This window comes from Rana temporaria, chromosome 1 (genome assembly GCF_905171775.1).
Source record: "Rana temporaria chromosome 1, aRanTem1.1, whole genome shotgun sequence".
Lineage (NCBI taxonomy): Eukaryota > Metazoa > Chordata > Amphibia > Anura > Ranidae > Rana > Rana temporaria.
This window is the reverse complement of record NC_053489.1, coordinates 194,084,093-194,097,903: the sequence shown is the minus strand read 5'-3', so window position 1 is coordinate 194,097,903 and position 13,811 is coordinate 194,084,093. Positions and strand designations below refer to the sequence as shown.

At 51.6% G+C, this 13,811-nt stretch overlaps 1 protein-coding gene across 1 annotated transcript in view; it reads right to left on the bottom strand.

Moving 5' to 3' along the window:
- PIWIL1 (piwi like RNA-mediated gene silencing 1) overlaps window positions 1-13,811 on the bottom strand; it is a 465,014-nt gene that overhangs the window by 392,333 nt on the left and 58,870 nt on the right. The gene's annotated exons all lie outside the window — the stretch shown is intronic.

Sequence of the window (13,811 nt, the reverse complement as noted above, 5' to 3'; positions counted from 1 at the left end):
AATGCAGGAACTAAATAAAAAAAGTGAGAAAAATTGCAAGAAAAAAACTCCAGAGTACAGGACTCCAGAAGTGCCTGACTCCTCTCCTGTCAGGCAGAAAAAGACTGAGGCTCCTAGAGCAGGGTGTGGGTTATGCCTGGGGGAGCCACGCCCCCTGGGAGGAGCGGCACGAAGGAAAGGTTTTAACTCCTGGTAGGAAGAAGCATAACCCTAATGTCAAAGAAGGCTGTGTCCGTCTATGAACGGACGAGAAATCATCCCGCGTCAACATGGACTCCCCCAGCCATTCTGGGTAAAACTATCACCCCTAGCACAAAAGTCAAAAGTCTCTGAGTCATTTTCGACACCAACATGACAATGGATGCACAAATAGGGTCAGTAGTCAGCGGGTCACACCATCTGCTGCGCCTACTACGCAGACTCATGCCCTTTATCCCGAAAGAGGACATTGCAGTCGTGGTGGGAACAATCATCAATTCCAGACTCGACTACGCAAATGCCCTCTATCTAGGACTCCCCAAATACCAAATCACTCGTCTGCAAGTCGTTCAAAATACGGCCGCTCGACTAGTGACCGGAAAAAAACCATGGGAATCAATCTCACCTTCACTGAGATCCCTTCATTGGTTGCCAGTAAAAGACAGAATCACTTTCAAGGCACTCTGCCTAATACATAAGTGTATTCAAGGCAACGCCCCCCAATATCTATGTGGGAAAAAAAAGCCCATAACCCCAATCGCATTCTGCGATCCACCAATCAAAACCTACTCCAGATACCCAAAGCCAGATACAAGTCCAAAGGAGATCGAAGATCTGCAGTCCAGGGACCTCGCCTGTGGAATGCACTACCAACCACCATCCGACTGGAGTCGGACCATGAACTCAGAGAAATAGATTTTACGTTGAGTACAAAAATCCTATTTTCTCTTCCGTTCATGGACCAACACAGCAGCAATTGACCTTAGGGACGTCCCCAAGCAGTGTCAAAAAAATTAGAGGGGTGGGAAAAAACAGTAAATTAAGCTTCACCCCAAACAAACCAGAGTGCCTCAATGGAGGAACTTCAACCTTAAACAGCCGCCTGCAAAAACTTGCGGCCAAAGGAGGCATCCGAAGATGCACTCACATCCACCTTGCAAAACTTGAAAAGGTGTGGGTTGACGACCAGGTCGCTGTCTTACACACCTGTAAAACAGACGCTTGATGGCGGAAAGTCCAAGAGGGATCAATCGCCCTGGTCGAATGCGCTGTAACCAGAAAGGGAGGCGCCTGCCCCTTTTAGGGCATAGGCCTGGAGCACGACCTGTCTGCCCCACCTGAAAAATAGAGGCCAACGACCGCCAGACCTTTTTTAGGACCAGTCACTGACACGAACAGTGAGTCCGATCTCCGGAACGGAGCCGTAGCAGACAAGTACACCCGTAGGGCTCGCACCACGTCCAAGGAAAGTAACATGGCCTCCTTCGAGTTCTCCGGCTGAGGACATAAGGACAGTAAAACCAATGTCCTCATTAATGTGAAAAGCCGAAACAACCTTCGAAAGGAACGATGGCTGCGGCCGCAGCACCACCTTATCCTTGTGGATGACCAAGTAAAAGAGCCTTGCAAGACAAGGCCGCCAGATCCCAAACTCGTCTGACCGAAGGAATGGCTACGAGGAAGACCACCTTCTGGGACAGAGTCAACAGAGGAATCTCCTGAATGTCCTCAATCGGAGCCCTTTTGAAGCACCGAGAGGGCCGAATTCAAGTCCCACGGAGGCAGTGGAGAACGCAGAGGAGGGGCCACATGCCTGACCCCTGTACAAACGTACGCACCAGGAAGTGCGTCGCCAACGGCCGCTGAAAATAAACAGCCAAGGCCAAAATCGGACCCATAACCGTACTTAAGGCGAGAGCCTGAACAGCAGAATCCGGGACAGCACGTATATGCGGGGGTGCCATTTCATCTCTGCACACGTAGAGATGTAGGCCTTCCACGTACGATGGCAAACCCTACGTGAAGTAGACTTCCGTGCAAGTAGCATGGTAGAGATCTCCGAGTCCGACGGACCTCGGTCCTTCAGCACCTGGCTCCCAACAGCCATGCCATTAAAGCCAGCGACTAAAGCAGGGTGAGAAAAATCAGACCCTGCGACAGAAGATCTACTCTCAGGTGTAGAAGCCAAGGGACGTCTGCCACCAGACGCACCAGGTCCACGTACCAGGAACGCCGCAGCCAATTCAGAGCGACCAGGATTGTTGGTAACGCCTCCGCTTCCACTCTGCGCAACAGGCGAGGGAGAAGCTCCAGAGGAGGGAAGGCATAGACTAGGCGATAGTGACCCCACGGTGCCACCAACTCGTCTGACGCATCCGCCGAAGGGTCTCTTGACCTGGCCACAAAACGTGAAATCTTCCTATTGCGACGGGACGCCAGAAGGTCCACGCTTGGAGTGCCACATTTTTGGCACAACTCTGAAACTCTGAAACTGGTGCAACGACCATTCTCCCTGGTCCAGTGTTTGGCGACTTAGTTAGTCGGCTTGTCAACTCTGCACCCCCAGAATGCACACGGCCGACAGAGCCGGAACGTACCTTGTGGCTCCCCAGAGAATGTGTGCAACCTCCACCGCCGCGGCCGAGCTCCGCTTGCCCCCTTGATGGCAGACATACGCCACGGCCAAGGCGTTGTCGGACTGTCCGGATCCAGACCGAACGGTCCTGCAGACCCAGAGACCACTTGGAGAGCCGCAGCCTGATAGCCAGGAGCTCAAGGGCATTGATTGGCAGACGGGACTCCACCTGAGTCCAGCGCTCCTGGGCTGACTGGATACTCCAGAACGACCCCAGCCGGAGAGGCTGGAATCCGTCGTGACCACTGTCACGGCAGGAATAACTTCCTGGTCCGAAGTACCGGAGATGTCAGCCACCACACTAGGGAGGACCTGACCAGGCGACTCACCCAAATCTGGTAATCCAGAGAAGAAGGGAGCTTGTCCCAACGTGACAGAATCTCTTTCTGTAACACTCGGGTGTGGAATTGGGCATAAGGAAACGTCTCGAAAGAGGCTACCATGGGACCCAGAATTCTCTTGCAAAAGCGAAGCGAGGACCACATCTGGGTCGCTAACCACTGCACCGCAGATTGCAGTGTCTGGAGTTCTTCCGTCGGGAGAAAAACTCGCTTCTGAGGAATCGAGGACCAACCCCAGGTATTCCAGTCGCTGAGACGGTACCAACATTGACATCTGGACATTCAGTAGCCACCTGAATCTTTTGGAGGGGCTGGCAGGTGATGGACCATCCTCTCCTAAGACTAAGCTTAAAGAAGCTCTCAGGAGAAGGTCGTCCAGGTATCCCACAATCGCGATTCCGCGCTGCTGTAGCAGGGCCAGAATCGGAGCGATCACCATTGTGAAAAATAGGATTTTTGTACTCACCGTAAAATCCATTTATCTGAGTTCATGGACGGACACAGCATCATTTCACAGTAGGGTTATATCCGCATCCTTTAGGAGAGTTTAGGCAGAAAAAAAGCACTTTAAGTGTTAACAACACATTCCTCAGTGCAGCTCCTCCCAGGGGGCGTGGCCCCCCGGGTATAACCCACACCCTGCTATAGCAGCCTCAGTTTGTAACAAGCAGTACAAACAAAGGAGGGGTGGGTGTTGTGTCCGTCCATGAACTCAGAGAAATAGATTTTACTGCGAGTACAAAAATCCTATTTTCTCTTCCGTTCATGGACAGACACAGCATCCTTTGACAGTAGGGACGTCCCCAAGCAGTGTCAAAAAATTTAGAGGGGTGGGAAAACAACACAGCAAACCAGGTTACACCCCAAACAAAACCGGAGTTGCTCAACGGAGGAACTCCAACCATAAACTGCCGCCTGTAACACCTGCACCCGAAGGAAGCATCAGAAGATGCACACACATCCATCTTGTAAAACTTCGAAAAAGTGTGGATCGACGACCAGGTACATGCCTTACACCCCTGTAACACAGAGGCTAGATGCCGGAAAGCCCAAGAGGCCCGATCGCCCTGGCCGAATGCGCCATAACCCGAAAGGGAGGCACCCGCCCCTTCAGGGCATAGGCCTGAAGCACAATCTGTCGGATCCACCTAAAAATGGTGGCCGACGAGACTGTCAGGCCCTCTTGTAGGACCAGCCACCGACACGAACAGTGAATCCGACTTCCGGAACGGAACTATAGCAAATAAGTACACTCGTAGGGCCCGAACCACATCCAGAGGATGTAAAGTGGCCTCCACCTGGTATTTCGGCTGAGGACATAAGGATGGAAGAACAATGTCCACATTAATGTGAAAAGCCAAAACGACCTATGGGAGAAAAGACTGCTGCGGCCGCAGCACCCCTCATCCTTATGGATGACCAAGTAGGGAGCCTTGCAAGACAAGGCCGCCAATTCAGACAGACACTCGTCTGATCGAGGTAATTGCTACCAGAAAAACTCACCTTTTGTGACAGTCAACAAAAAAACCTCCCGAATGTCCTCAAAGGGAGCATCCTGAAGCACCGAAAGGACTAAATTCAAGTCCCATGGGGGTAGAGGAGGGCGCACCGGAGGGGCCACATGCCAAACCCCCTGACCAAACGTACGCACCAAGGAGTGCAACGCCAAGGGTCGCTGAAAGTAAACAGCCAGAGCAGAAATCTGACTCCTAACCGTACTTAAGGCGAGAGCCTGATCCACTCCCCGCTGTAAAAACAGCAGAATCCTGTACACCACGTATGTACGAGGGTGCCATTTCATCTCCTCACACATAGAGATGTAGGCCTTCCACGTACGATGGTAAATCCTACGTGAGGTAGACTTCCGTGCATGCAGCATGGTAGAAACCACCGAGCCCGATAGGCCCCAGTCCTACAACACCTGGCTCACAACAGCCACGCCGTTAAAGCCAGCGACTGTAAAACAGGATGGAAGATCGGACCCTGCGACAGAAGATCTTCTCTCAGGGGTAGACGCCAGGGGGCGTCTGCCACCAGACGCACCAGGTCCGCGTACCAGGAGCGGTGCGGCCAGCCTGGAGCGAACAGGATTGTCGTAATCCATCCGGCTTCCACTCTGCGCAGCAGGCGAGGAAGAAGCTTCAGAGGAGGGAAGGCGTAGATTAGGCGATAGTGACCCAAGGCACCACCAACACGTCCGACGCGTCCGCCCAAGGGTCCTTCGACCTGGCCACGAACCGTGGCATCTACCGATTAAGACGGGACGCTAGAAGGTCCACGTCCGGAGTGCCCCACTTTTGGCACAGACCCTGAAACACCTGCGGGTGGAGAGACCACTCTCCTTGGTCTAGTGTAGTGCGACTTAGGAAGTCGGCTTGCCAATTCTGTACCCCCGGAATGTACACGGCCGATAGAGCCGGAACGGACCTTTTCGGCCCACCGAATGATGTGCGCGACCTCCGTCGCTGCAGCTGAACTTCGTGTGCCTCCCTGATGATTGACGTACGCCACGGCCGTGGCGTTGTCGGACTGGATCCTGACCGGTTGGCCCCGCAGATCCAGGGACCACCTTGGCAAGGCACAGCTTGATTGCTCGGAGCTCCAGAATATTGCTCGGTAGGCGGGACTCCTCCTGAGTGCCCCAAACGCCCCCCCAACCGGAGAGGCTGCCATCCGTCATGACCACTGTCCAGTGGCATGGCAGAAAACGGCTTTCCGGTCCGAAGCACCGGAGACGCCAGCCACCACACCAGGGGAGACTTGACCAGTTGACTCAATTGAATCTGGTAATCCAGAGATGACGGGAGCTTGTCCCAACGTGACAGCAGTTCCCTCTGTAGCACCCTGGTGTGGAATTGGGCATACGGAACCGCCTCGAAAGAGGCCACCATCAGACCCAGAACCCTCATGCAGAATCGCAGAGATGACCACTTCTGGGTCGACAACAGCTGCACTGCAGATTGCAGAGTCTGACGTTTCTCCGTTAGGAGAAAAACTCTCGCCTCAGCGGAATCCAGGACTAGTCCCAGGTATTTCAGTTCCTGAGACGGAATCAACACTGACTTCTGGACAATACAGAAGCCAGCCGAACTCTTGGAAAGCCTGACACGTGATAGACACGTCCTCTACTAATTTTGAGTCCGAAGAAGCTCGTAGAAGAATGTCGTCCAGATATCCCACGATAACAAACCCCCGCTGTCACAGCAGGGCCAGTATCGGGATGAGCACCTTGGTGAAAACCTGTGGTGCCGACACCAAGCCGAACGTGAGGGCCACAAATTGAAAATGGTCCTCCCCGACCGCAAAGCACAGAAATCTCTGGTGCTTTGAGCATATGGGAACATGCAGGTATGCGTTCATGACATCCAAGGATGCCAGAAAAAAACCCTGATGGAGTGCCGCTATTACCGAGCGAATCGACATCATCCTGAATTTTTGCACTTTGACAAAACAAACGAGGGCCTCGAGGTCCAGGATTGGACGGACCCCGTCCTTCTTGGGGACTACAAACAGATTGGAGTAAAAACCGTTCCATCGAGGGAACTGGCACAATCACTCCCCCAACCAGAAGATCCTGGACAGCCCCTGACAGACCCAACCGGCGAACTGGAGGAAGCCAGAGGTTGGAGGGAAAAAATCCTGTTTGGTAGTCAAGAGAGAAACTCTATCTTGTACCCCGAGGAAACTACCTCGCAACCCCAACGGTCGGAGAGGAGAGACCTCCACCGAGCCGCAAATTCGCGAACCCAGTCCCCCACCCGAGACACGGGCGGGGGCAGACCTTAAGGCGGAAGCAGGTATGTCCGCAGACTTGTTGGGCTTGCGGTACCAGGTGCGCTACTGCCCCGCAGCGGGGGTTTTAGCACCTTGCAAACCTTCCCCCACCACACATGGCAGGCGAATAAAAAGCTTGGGGGTAGTAAAGGAGGGCCCATGCTCATGGCGAGGCCCTAACCCTTCCCAGACTGTGGGAGCAGTGTGCTCTTACCACCCGTGGCATCCTTAATGATGCCATACAGGGATGCCCCAAAAGACCGTTCACCCTTAAAGGGCAAATCCACCAAGGCCTTCTTTGAGGACTAGTCCGCAGACCAGCACTTCAGCCACACAAGGCGGCGCAGTACCACCGCATAGACGGAAGCCCTGGAAAGCAAGAGCGTAACCAGGACCGACTCACAGACAAATTTTAGACCCAGAACTAATTGTTCAGCCATGTCCTTGCAGGTCTCAGAAGCCTCCAGCTCCTTCAGCAAAAAACTTTGCCCGTACAGTCAGAGTCCGTGACACCAGAGCCCCGGCCAAAACCAGTCTCACAGCCAAACCCCCTACCGCGAAGATGGAGCGGGCCACAGCCTCCATTCTCCCAACCGCGGGGTCCTCAAAGGCAGGAGCCCCATCCACATGGTGGTTAGCTCAACCTGGACACGGGAGGGTCCACGGACGGAGGAGAGACCCACTTTACTAAAAAGGTCTTCCACAAAGGGATAACGGGTCGCAATGCAAAAACTGTCTGCGCCGTATGCCATTCCTTGTAGAACAAACTGTCCCAAAAAAGGAACACAAGGAAAACATTGTCAGTGCGTGGCGGTTTGCGGGACCCAAAAGGGACTGGCACAACAGGTGCCCCCGCCCCATCCTCAAGTACTGAGTATCACACCTGCAGAAAAAATAGCTTCAACAATTCCAATCAGTAACCGACCCTGAATCAGAGTCGCTCTCACTGTGCGTGTGGGTTAAGCCCGCATCGTCTGACAATACAGAGTGTCAGAGATATCCCCAGAAGCAAGCCAGGGAGGGGGGCGCTAATAAACCCCCCATCCGGCCACCAGTCGCTTTAAACCTGGCGAGAAAAAACGCCACAGACATTGCCATAGCAGATGTGGCAGGGGGAGGGGCAGCAAGGGTTAACTCAGGCTTACAGTGGAAGAAGTACCTCCAGACTCCATAACGCCCCGCGCTGTGTCACCTGACTGCAAAGCAGAAATACCCATGGTCACCTCCCGGCCGTTACAGAGTATGGGGGCCCCCAGGGAAACTCACCACCTCACCCCATCTGAGAGGAGCCTAAGGTGTGCTGAGAAGCCGGCTGCGCTGCGTCTGTCCCTCAGGCAGAATCGCGGTCCTTTCTGCAGCGCTAAAGCGGCCACACGAGGCCAAACAAAATCCCAAGATGACCACCGAATGTGTAAAAAAAACGCGCAGGACCACAAGAAAATGGCCGCCGACCTATATAAAGCGCGACTTCGGCAAAATTGCGGCCGTTGCGCATTTAAAAAGACAGTGACACAGTATAACAGCACAGCACAAAATTCACACCACAACCACAAAAAAGCCCTGTAGTGAACACACACAGGCCCCTGCAGTGAACACACTCAGCCCCCGCTATGCACAGGTCCAGGGGTACCAGAGACCCCAGAAAACCCCCCCTCACAGCCGCTACCCAAATGGGAAAGGAGGGAGAGGAAATAAGGGAGAGAGGAAAGCAGGGCAAGCCCTCAGTCGACCTCCCAGGGGAAAATTCCAGCCAGACCACTTGCCTGAGCAAGGGGCCACTACTTACCCGTCCTGCGACCACCGGCTGGAGGTATCCCAGACAGAACCAACGTCCGCTAAACGGCATGGCTGTCGGCCAGACACACTGTGACAAAGCCAAAAAAGACCGGTCATATGTGTGCCCTAGAACAAAATGTTCCCCGGCCGCCCCTGGAGCAACGGGGGCCTGTCGTGGACGTCCCAAAGCTGAGCTGAGGGCCGGCACACGCTCGATAGCCGAACATGGGGGGACTACAAAAGTCAAGACCCAGCCTGTCACCCAGTCGGCTGTTGATAGAAGAATCACAGGATTTAAAAATGCAGGAATAAAAAATTAAAAAAGCGAGAAAAATCGCAAGAAAAAAATCTCCAGAGTACAGGGACTCTAGAGTGCCTGACCTCTCCTGTTAGGCAGGAAAAAACTGAGGCTGCTAGAGCAGGGTGTGGGTTATACCTGGGGCGGCCACGCCCCCTGGGAGGAGCTGCACTGAGGAATGTGTTGTTAACACTTAAAGTGTTTTTTTCTGCCTAAACTCTCCTAAAGGAGGCGGATATAACCCTACTGTCAAAGGATACTGTGTCCGTCCATGAACGGAAGAGAAACTCACGGTGCCGAAGCCAGGCCGAAGGGGAGGGCCACAAACTGAAAATGGTCCTCTTCGACCGCAAAATGCAGAAACCTCTGGTGTTTTGCGTGTATAGGAATGTGCCGGTACGCTTCCTGAGTACCCAAGGACGCCCCAAAGTCCCCCTGATGGAGAGCCGCCACTACAGAGCGAAAAATTCCATCCTGAACCTTTGCACTTTGACAAAGGAGTTAAGGGCCTTAAAGTCCAGGATTGGACGGACCCCTTCCTTTTTTGGGGACTACAAACAGATTGAAGTAAAAACCCCTGAAAACGTTCCCTTGAAGGAACCGGTATAATCACTCCCCTGACCAGCAGATCCTGACCAGTCCCTGACAGGGCCACCCAAAGTAGTGGAGGAAGCTGGAGGCTGGAAGGAAAAATCTGTTTGGTGGACAAGAGAGAAACTCTATCTTGTACCCCGAGGAAATTACCTCGCAAACCCAGCGGTCGGAAAGAGGGATCTCCACCGAGCCGCGCATCCGCAAAGTCGGCCCCCCACCCGAGTGTCTGGTGGGGGCAGACCTACATGCAGAAGCAGGCTTGTCCGCAGGCTTGTTGGGCTTGCGGTACCAGGTGCGCTTTTGATCTACAGCAGGCGCCTTAGCACCCTGGAAAACGTTTTCCTGCCGCACCTGGGGGGCGAAAAAAACGCTTGGGGGAAGTAAAGGAGGGACCTTGCTTATGACGAGGCTCCTTACCCTTCCCAGATTGTGGGAGCAGAGTGCTCTTACCCCCTGTAGCATCTATAATGATGTCATTCAGGGACGCCCCAAAAAGCCGTGCACCCTTCAAGGGTAAGTCCCCTAAGGACCTTTTAGAGGTTTGGTCCGCAGACCAACACTTTAGCCACCCAAGGTGGCATAGTACCACCGCGTAGGCCGAGGCCCTGGAGAGCAAGAGGAGCAAATCCAGGTCCAATTCACAGACAAACTGAAGGCCCTGCACTAACTGGTCAGCCAGGCCCACACAGAGCTCAGGAGCATTATGCGCCTCCAGCTCCTGCAGCAGGGACTTTGCCTGCTCGGTAATTGTCTGTGACACTAGAGCTCCGGCCAAAACCGGTCTCACTGCCAACCCCACTACTGTGAACATGGAGCGGGCCACAGACTCAACTCTCCTATCTGCGGGGTCCATAAAGGCGGGAGCCCCTTCCACAGGTAACGTGGTAGACTTGTATAGTCTGGACACAGGGGGGTCCGCTGACGGAGGACTTTTTTTTTTTTTTTTTAAAGTTTTCCTCAAGAGGATAACGGACCGCAAAGTATTTTGGTACATCAAAAACTTTCTGTGGCCGATCCCATTCCTTGTATAATATTTTGTCCAGGTAAGGAACACAAGGAAACACTTTTGCGGGGCGGCGTGCGGAACCCAAAAGGGACCGGCATCTCTGATGGCTCCGCCGTCCTCAAGTTTTTGAGTATCCCGCACCGCAGTGATAAGAGCTCCAACAAAACGCCTTATCAAGCGCTGACCCTGAAGCAGAGTCATCCTCACTGACCGTGTGGGCTAAGTCTGCATCAGGGTCTGGTTCCGTGTCAGAGCCGTCCCCAGAAGCAGGCGCAGGGAGGGGGTTTTTACCCCCCTTCTGGCTGCTTGTCACTTCAATCCTGGCGATAAACGCCTAAGGGACTGCCGTATGGGCGCTACAGAGACCGCAGGGGCACTAAGGGTTAACTCAGGCATGGTTGGGGTAGAAGCCTCTGTTCAGACTCCATGTTGACCCACCGCTATGCCGCCCTAGTACTGCAAGGCAGAGACCCACAGGTCACCCTCCCGGCCGCAAAACAGAGAGCAGGGGACCCCCAGGTAACTCACCACCCAGCCAGGCTGTAGTGCTGCTGAAGGGCTGACAGTGCTGTCCGCTCTGCGTCGTCCCTCAGGAAGCAATTCACGGGCAGCAAAATGGCGGCCATACACGTGTTTAACCACTTGCCGATCGCCTTACGTCTTTTTATGGCGGCACTTTAAAGATGGATATCTCAGTAACGGCAGCAGCTGCTGCCACAACCAAGGTATCCATTTTTAGTTTGAGCGATCCTGTAAAAGATAACGGTGGTCTCCGCGGCAGATTCGCCGCGAGATCACCGTTATCGGCGGCGGGAGGGCCCCCTCCAGCCGCTCTCCCGCACCCTCCGCCGCTTACCGGAGCCGTCGGTAGCGGCGGAGGCGATCGGGTGTTTCAGCCTGCTCTGTGGGAATACGAGTGAGGGCAAGATGGCCCACACCCGTCCCCATAGCATTGCTGGGCGGAAGTGACGTCAAAACGTCAGTCCCGCCCAGAGTCTTAAAGAGACAATTTTTTTGTTGTCATTTTTTTAAACCTCTTCCATACAGGGCAGTTATACACCCATCCATACCGGGCCTATTCTGGCACTTCTCTCCTACATGTACAAATCAAAATTTTTTTGCTAGAAAATTACGCAGAACCCCCAAACATTATATATGTTTTTTTAGCAGACACCCTAGGGAATAAAACGACGGTCATTGAAACCTTTTATCTTGCACGGTATTTGCGCAATAATTTTTCAAACGCCTTTTTTTGGGAAAAAAATTGTTTCATGAATTAAAAAAATTTAAAAACAGTAAAGTTAGCCCAATTTTTTTGTAAAATATGAAATATGATGTTACACCGAGTAAATAGATACCTAACATGTCACGCTTTAAAATTGCGCACACTCATGGAATGGCGCCAAACTTCGGTACTTAAAAATCTCCATAGGCAACGATTTGAAATTTTTTACAGGTTACCAGTTTAGATTTACACAGGAGATCTAGTGCTAGAATTGTTGCTGGCACTCTAACGCACGCGGCGATACCTCACATATGTGGTTTAAACGGAGTTTACATATGTCGGCGGGACTTGCGTGTGCGTTCACTTCTGCGCGCAAGCTACCGGGGACAGGGGCGTTAAAAAAATAAATTTTTATTTCTTTTTTTTTTATATATATTTATTTCATTTTTTTACACTTTTTTTTTAATTTTTTTTATTTTTTTTATCACTTTTATTCCTATTACAAGGAATGTAAACATCCCTTGTAATAGGAATGTGTGTGACAGGTACTCTTTATGGAGAGATGCGGGGTCAATAAGACCCCACATATCTCCTCCAGGCTGGAAAGCATGAAATCGGTGAAAAAAAATTCACCGATCTCATGCTTGTGGTTGCTTAGCAGCCGCAATCGCGGCTTTGTTTACTTACGGGGACCCGGGCGTGACGTCATCACATCGCGCCCGGGTCCTCCGACGGTCATAGAGATGACTGGTGACCATCTGGTCACCAGTCATCTCTATGCTTCCTGCGAGCGCCGGACGATTCGTTCTCCGGGCCCCCGATGGCACGGGAGAGCCCGGAGAAGCACCGGATGGCGGCGGGAGGGGGGGATGTCCCCTCCCGCCGCCTGTAAGAACGATCTAGCGGCGGAACCGCCGCTATGATCATTCTTACGTTGTGCAGAATCGCCGGCAGTTTAGAAGGATATCTGAATGATGCCTCTAGCTGCAGGCATCATTCAGATATCCACCCGGAAAGCCCAGGACGTCATATGACGTCCACTCTGAACGGCAGAAGTTCTTTGTGGACGTCATTTTACTATGGGCCGGTAGGGAAGTGGTTAAATGACAAAATTTAATTTTTTTTTTTTTGCTTTTAAGTCTAAATATTAGATCTGAGGTCTTTTTGACCCCAGATCTCATATATAAGAGGACCTGTCATGCTTTTTTCTATTACAAGGGATGTTTACATTCCTTGTAATAGGAATAAAAGTGATAAATTTTTTTTTTCCCAGTTGAAAAGAATAATAAAAGAAATAAAAATAAATAAGAAAAAAAATAAAGTTTTAAAGCGCCCTGTCCCGACGAGCTTGCGCGCAGAAGCGAACGCATACGTGAGTAGCGTCCGCATATGAAAACAATATTCAAACCACACAAGTGAGGTATCGCCACGATCGTTAGAGCGAGAGCAATAATTCTAGCCCTAGATCTACTCCGTAGCTCAAAAAATGCAACCTATAGAATTTTTTAAACGTCGCCTATCGAGATTTTTAAGGGTAAAAGTTTGACCCCATGCCACGAGTGGGCGCAATTTTTTAGCGTGACATGTTGGGTATCACTTTACTCAGCATAACATTATCTTTCACAATATTTTAAAAAATTGGGCCAAATTTATTGCTGTCTTATTTATTAATTCCAAAAAGTAAATTTTTTCCAAAAAAAGTGCGCTTGTAAGACCGCTGCGCAAATATGGTGCGACAAAAAGTATTGCAATAATCGCCATTTTATTCTCTAGGGTGTTAGAAAAAAATATATATATATAGGGGGTTTTAAATAATTTTTAGCAAAAAAAAATTTTTTAGTCTAGTAAACACCAAATCTGAAAAACACCCTAAGTAGAGAAGTGGTTAAAGCAACAATGACACAGCAGAAAACACAGCAACTCCAGTACAACAAATTAATGAGAAGGGAGAAGCTGCTGCTCCAGGTGAGCACACCTGAGCAATCAATGTCCTCTCAGAAACAGGTGGGTGCTTGCAATGCATGAGGCAAAAACTTGAAGGCAGGGTATGGACAGCCGCACATCAATGAATCTTAAAAAAAGTAAGCCTTTAATGGTGAAAAAGGAAAGGCACTACAAAAAATGAATAGCACCACACAGCAGCACAGCCCCTGTAGTGACAGACCCCCAGGCGGACCCCCCCC